The sequence below is a fragment of the Haematobia irritans genome, chromosome 5 (assembly GCF_050003625.1).
Source record: "Haematobia irritans isolate KBUSLIRL chromosome 5, ASM5000362v1, whole genome shotgun sequence".
Lineage (NCBI taxonomy): Eukaryota > Metazoa > Arthropoda > Insecta > Diptera > Muscidae > Haematobia > Haematobia irritans.
The window spans coordinates 73,976,356-73,983,925 of record NC_134401.1 but is presented as its reverse complement, the minus strand read 5'-3'; the positions used below and the strand labels follow the sequence as shown (position 1 = coordinate 73,983,925).

General features: G+C 31.3%; 1 long non-coding RNA gene across 1 annotated transcript; it reads left to right on the top strand.

Moving 5' to 3' along the window:
• Positions 1-339: 339 nt before the first annotated feature.
• Positions 340-7,311, top strand: LOC142238653 (uncharacterized). Its single transcript, XR_012722780.1, has 2 exons — positions 340-641; positions 6,511-7,311. It is a non-coding gene; the product is annotated as an uncharacterized LOC142238653 (long non-coding RNA).
• Positions 7,312-7,570: the final 259 nt, after the last annotated feature.

The window sequence follows — 7,570 nt, the reverse complement described above, 5'->3', positions numbered from 1 at the left end:
TCAATTGCTTCAATTCCTCTTTTAAAATTTTATTTTCCTTCTCCAAATTGCTCATATCAGATCTAACTTCCTTCAAGCTGTCTTTGATTTCCTGTAAGTCGCTTCTAGTTGGCAGATTCTTTAGCTTTTCATCCAATAAAGTAGACATAATTGCCGTTAAATCCACAATGGACATATTTCCCACTTGATTACTCCGGTTTCGTTTTTCTGGCGAGCGCTCTGTGTAAGTACGCTTCGCTTTTTGTTCAACGTCCCCCACTGTGTCCCCACTGCTAACCGTCGCTTTACTAGGGGTTCGTAGCATACTTTTAGGCGTCTTTTTATATTAATTCTTATTAGAGTACTATGGCAACACCACCCAGTATTTTTGACAGAAAGGGTCAGCTGATGTTACAAATGTTTACCTTTCTCAGTGTTTTGAGTGAATTTTGTAAGTGCTGTCTTTCCAATAAGAATTTTGGTATTTACCAAATAAGTTTAACTTTCAATCACAAATTCATTCCGAAATAGTGCATACACATATGCTTCCTCACTTCGGTTAACGTAGAAGTTATTACTAATTCGCAGCAAAAGTTTTTTTCCGGAGTAGCAGCCTCTTAACTTGCTTTTGATGTCAATTTTCTGGAGCGATATAGAAACACGTATGTACAGCTGGTTTATTGTTCTTGTCATTTTTACATTTAAATATAAAAAATACTTCATTTATGATCAGATCGGATCGACAAAGCCTTTAAATATAATACTCGTAAATACGTCATTTATGATCAGATCGGATCAACTCAATAGGTCCACGGATCGACTCAATATGTCCACTAAGACGATCGGGATTCCATACAAATGCACAAACTTATTATACCCAGTACAACAGTTGTGGTGAAGGGTATAGATGTATGTTTGTAACCTATTTATATAAACGTTTACTCAGCCATCTACACTTTTTTCAGTAGTTATGCTATGTTCCCACCGACTCGTTTTCCTCATCCCTTTTCCAAAACATTTCACCGTTCACACCGGGTTGAGCAGTGATGCCAACTCCCAAAGGGCAAAAAGCACCAAAATACCACATTCCTTCAATGTTCTACTAAAAAAAACAAAAAAACTTCACACTTTTGTGTATTAATTTCACGCAGTTTTAATTTTCCTCAACCTCTATTTTCTGAACCATAATGGTACATAATTTAATAGTTCTTATTGATAAGAAATTTAATTGGTACAAATTTCATGACTAAAGTTTGCGTATTTCGAATTCATATGTAATGCCTTTCAAATTTCACGAAATTTTTTTCAGGCGAGAAAAACATTTGTTCGACATTAAATTTGGAAATATTAATATTTGGAGGGATTCTATTTCTCATGTCAGTTATGAGTGCTTTGTGAATTTAATATAAACGTTTAAATGACATCTTTATCACGTTCAGAAATTCGTCACTCGTCCTTTGACATTTCTAAAGAATACCCTAAAATATAGTTTCTCAAGCTTTTGAAAGTATATTCTGAATTTTTGTTTGAGAAGATATCGTCAATTAAATTTAATACTTTTCAAAAGAACCAAAAGCACTAAATAAAAATGCCAGAAAGCACCAAGTTGGTGCGTTTTTTGAAAAAGCACTAAAAAGACAATTTGGTGCTTTTTGGAAATCAAAAGGCACTAAATTTGGTGCTAAAAGAACCAAATTGGCATCACTGGGGTTGAGATGTTTTAGTTTGACAGTTACCACACGCAAAGAAAAAAAACGTTTGGAAAACGTGTACCGAAAAGAAGTTTTTCTTTTGTTAGAGTTTTTTGAATTGCTTCGAAAAGTATACACTTTTATCACCAAAAATATTCGTTTGTGACAAAATTTTTATTTTTTCAATAAAAAAGTTATTTTTGAACCAACAACACAGTCCATTTCGTTTATATCAAACACTGTTCTTTTCTGACTTTAGGTCTTTAATAAGACACATTTTACAGTTCATAGTAAAAATTTAATATAGTAGAATGTAATGTTGAACATTTTTTCGGAATCTTCCGACCATATCAGGAATATATGTAAAAACAAACAAAAAATTGGTTGAAGCAGGGATCGAACCCACGACCCTTGGCATGCAAGTCGGACGTAGCAACCACTGTTCCACGGTGCCAAACTAAATGTTTGTTTCTGTTAAATAAACTCTGTTTATTCGGTTCTTGGGCGCCGCAAGCTATGCTATATAAATACAACTTATATGGATATTTATCTATTGATGACCATAACAGGTACATAGCTCAGTGGTTAGTGTGTTGGCTTACAAAGTGCATGGTCCGCGGTTCGATTCTCCGTCCAGGCGAAAGGTAAAAAAATTAAAAATTTATAAAATCGTATAATTTCTTCTACATTGTTGGTATTACAGGAAAAGGTGTTAGGAACTAAAAAACCTCGTGGATGTGAGAAAGATGTGAGGGAAACTGCAATTAGCAAGAAAACAATGTTTTTTAGTTTGTCTTTATGAAATTGTTTCTACATCCTGGAAAAGAATAAACGTTTATCACAAAAAGTATATACTTTTCTTCCAAATACACTTCCTTACAGCGAAAAGCAAATGAGAAACGAACTTTTTTTGTCTAAAATTTCGTTTGGGAGGAAAGAATTATTTTTTTGCGTGTGTAGGCAATGAAGATAACCAGTTGAATATGTGGTGTTAGATAAATTGTATCAAGATAGTTCTAGATGGTTGTAGGCCAGACTATCCAGAATTTTCGAAATCGTCAAATCACGGTATATAAGCCCCTGGCGGAGGGAGCAGTCAAGTCAGTCGTAAGCTAAAGACCAAATAAGTGAAACCAATCAGTTAAACAAATAAATTGTAGATTGTCGTTATTTGAAAAGAACTGTGTTTTTATTACCGGGTAATTAAATACGCCTCAATATAAAAACGTAACAATATTATACCCTATCCTCCGTGTAGACCAACATTTTTGTACCATCTCAAATCCTTTATCCATTGCATAAACGTCTAAATTGGAATACAAATGTATTCCCAAAGAAGGAAGCCGACCCATTTTTATCGGCGGAGGCTGATACTAAAATTTTGCCACCGGCGGCGCCGTCTTGACGGCTAAGTCTATAAAAATTTGTATATTCGGCGGCGGACATTTCTGCATTATAAAATCAAATTGAGGTTATCTGAATGGGTATGAAATTAGTTGTACAACCAATCTCACAATCAAATGCACATATCAGAGAACTTCAACCGGTGTTTTTTTTTTCGTATTGCAATCTTACCCACAAAATGTCGGAGGCAGTGAGTAAGACACCAATTACCGTGCGATCTCTTAAGAAAAAAAAACACCACCAGTATATACCTATGTTCGTTTGCAGTGTTTTGCGGTGTTAAACCAAACGGCATCGTAGGAACAACTACCAGCATTGGCATTAGCTTAAGAGAATTGAGGGAGTACCAACACCCAAAAAAATAATACATTTTATGAATTTTCCAAACACGGGATTCATAAATTATGTGAAACCAATTCATAAAATAAATAAAAATACAGGTTTTCATTTACCAAGAATGTATACATAATATGAATGGAGTTTTTAATATTATAAATGAAGTATACATATTTTTCGTCATTGAAAAACATGTACTTTTACGTAATATATACACAGAAAAAAAATTTCACGATAATTTTTCCAATTAAAATTTTAATTGAATTTTAAATAATATTCAATTAAATATTTAATTGATTCAACAAATTTTTTAATTGAAACAAAAATCAATCACAAAATTAATAGTATCAATTAATTTTTTAATTGGATCAATTAATTTTTTAATTGACCTTCAATTAATATTTTAATTGATAGTATCATTTCCGTGATTGAAGACATTTCAATTAAAAAATTAATTGGATCAATTAATTTCGTGCTTGAATCAGAAAAAAATTTTTTGTGTGTACTAAAAACGTCATGCATTACATCTAACTCAAGTCCAGCCAGTAAAGAACATAATTTTATCATATTTTATATTACTTATGATCACCAACGCTTCCATTTAATATTTTTTCTGTTTTACAGCAATAAATAATCTTCGAATCGCGACGGCGACTCAAACTGTACTGAAAAACTCAAACACACGTATTGCCTTCAATCGTTATGTTTCCTTTTTTGTCTCATATTATATGCTTGTATTGTTACATATGAGAGTAACTCTATGTTGTTGCTCTCTCACGCTAAGAGAAAACCAGTATTTTTTTGATATATTAAGTAAAGTTTCATTAATTTTATGCAACCGTCCATATGCACCCAGAAAAAAGTGCCTTCGAAACTAAAGGAAAAAATTTTCATCAATATAGTTTATCCATTTTATTTCCATGAAGGTAAATTTTTGTGAAAAATAATAAAATTTACTCGTTTCAGTAAAAAAATCCTAAACTGTAAGCAGTTAGGAATAGTTCATTAACTAGAATAAGGCATGGAATTTTACTCATACTATTTTCTTCGTTGGGTATAAGAATTTACTACTGAAAAAGAAAATTGTATTCACCGATAACAAAGCATTCGTAAAAATAAACAAAAACCGAACTAAAACCAAGTTTCCTCAAAATTAGTAAAATTTCTTATAAAATGATAATTGCGACTTCCTTTATAATAGAAAGTTTTTCATGCATACGAACAACACTTGGCATAGAAAAATATTTTAGTTCATTCGTACTAAGAAGTATGCAATCCTTTCAAAACTTAAGGAAACACACTTGTTAGAATATAGGAAATTTTCCTAAATTTCTATTGTCTACCTGTAATCGATAACTGTCATCGTAATCGATGTGTTTGCGCGTGGGTGTAATCGATATATTTGCGCGTCGGTTGTTTTTTTAGTTGGAATCGCGTTGTTTTGGTATACGGAGAGATTGTTAAAAAATAATTTGGTAAAATAATATAATAAATAACAAATAAAATATTTGTTATTTTAAATTAGTGAGAAAAATTTTCGTTTTTTTAAATAAATCTATCAATGTTCGTGATAGTGTATAAAGAAAGAAAACACCAGCAGAATAACAACCCTATCATTTGTCTTCATTTTGGAATCTTCAATTATCAGGTAATATTCAGTGACGCTAACCTTTTGCAACAAAAATGTTTTATGATTTTTTATATTTGTAGGTATTGAAATTGTAAAAGGAGGACAAAATCGTTAGGCAGCAACTTATTAAAAGTGAAAAGTACAAGAAGAAGAAAAAGTGCGTTTTACAGTTGATAATATCACACGGAAAATGGAAATAGTGGAATAATAAACTAATATTTCAAAGAGATTCGATGCTGTTGACTCTTAATAAATATATTCAATATATTAATAAAACATGTCTTTTATTGAAGATAAAATTGCTTATAGAAATAAATAAAATTGTATTTAAAAACGAAGGTAAGCAGTTCTAATTATGAAGTAAAAGTTTTACCACAAATGTGTAAGATTTGTCGAAATGAATAAAAAAATTTCAATAAAATCATTCCATATATGAATTCAAATCAGTTAAATTTTTTCATTCTGTAGTATAGTGGTATATAAATATAGGAAAATGTTAACTAATATATGGAATGCATTATTCCTAATTTCTACGAAAATCACATCGTTCAAACAAATAAAAATGTCTTTGGCGCTATACGAAGTTCAACTTTCTTCACAATGAGTTCATTTTAACTTAAAGAAGGGGTCACTTTTTTCTGGGTGTGTATTAATAAAAAATTCACAATTTCACAACAAGTATTTACGAAAACAATATATTATGTAAGTGTACATATTTATTATGAAAAAGTCCATAAATTTAGAAAAATTTTAAAATTTATGTTCAAATTCATAGTTTATTTTTTTGTGTGAAAGAAGAGAATACCAAACTGCTGAGATATGAGGTAACCACCTTGAGTGAAAATTGGCAAACTACAAAAAGGAAAACGAAAGAGAATGTTATTTTCTTCGTTTATTCTTAATCTTCGGAACTGTCAAACATCGTTTGACACCGATGGATCATCTATATATATTATATTGTCTATGCTAACAACCACCGACAGCCGTCGGTTGCGTTGGATATTGGTGGTTGAAACTCATTTTATCAATTGGTGTTTTAAGATTGCAAATATTGGTGTTTACTAAATACACTGGTCGGTCGCGGTAGATCGCAGCCGTTCTCTGGTACATATAATTCAAATCTTTTGAGCAAGATTTTTGCGGAATTATTATAGAAACCTAATAATGAATAATTGTGGATCGAAAGTTCAAAATTTTGGCAGAAAATATAACAATTATTAAAACATTTTTTCTATTTTTAATAAATATTTTTGATTAATTTGAGTCGACATATTCGGCGGCGGCGTCGAGTGGCAAAAAAGAGTCGGTGGCGACAAAAATCAGCGGCGCGACTCGGCGGCTTCATTCTCTGTGTATTATCAAAAAATAATTATATACAATTGAAATTTAAATAGGATAACACCCTCGGACGAAACACAATGTTATTAAAAAAATGTGAGTGTTTAAGCCAATTTTGTTTTCTCATTTCAGCTACTTAGCAATGGCAATTTTATCGCCAAGATAGGTGGTCAATTGTGGGCTTTGAGACAATATTTGTCCGAATCGGGCGACATTTACACTTGTTGGAGCCTTATCTAAATCTCAACCATTCTGTGGAAAATCCAATTGAAAATGGGTATAAAATATGAAATATTCTATCATATTTCCTAAATCAGTCATCCATATATATGCGAGCTATCGTCTAATTCGCAATTTCACGATCTGTACCCCCAACTGAGTTACAATATCGCTCCAGCGTTATCTACCGTATTTTCATGTCGTGCCACTGGTTTAATTATCCGAGCTAGATGTGGTCTTTTAGATCTGAATGCTAGATGTTTTAGAGATAATACTAACGGACTGTGTTCAATATGTAACATGGATGCGTCTGAAAATACGATTCACTTTATCGGCGTATGTCCAATATATCGCAATTTTAGAAGACAATACTTTGGCCGAAATATCCTTACTGAAAATGAAGTATATACGATACTAAATGGCACGAATTTTAATACCTTATATAAATATCTAAAATCATGCATAAAATATAGAACTTTTCTTATAAATGAATTCAACACTTAGAACAAAATGAGGAAACATTTTTTTTCAAGATATTACATATAAACAAAATACTAACAAATGTACAATATACAAGCCAATCAGGCAAACAGCAATTTTGCTACGCCTAGATAGATTTATAATTGAAATTTATATGTATTTAGTTTATTATATGTTTATATGGTACGGAATAAATAAATCTATTAATAAATAAAAATATATATATGAGAGCTATATGAGAATATTAACAGATTTAAACCAAATTTGACACATATTGCTAAAATGCAAGATATACATGGGTGCTATATCTAAATCTGAACCGATTTTGACCAATCTTGGCCGATTTTGACCAATTTAGTTGAAATCTCAACCGATTTCAACTAAATTTAAAATACTTGACAATACTATCAATCGTACTCCTCATGCACAATTTGAAGCAAATCAATACTGGTATGTGGGACCATATAAATACATATTGGGCGAAAGATATATG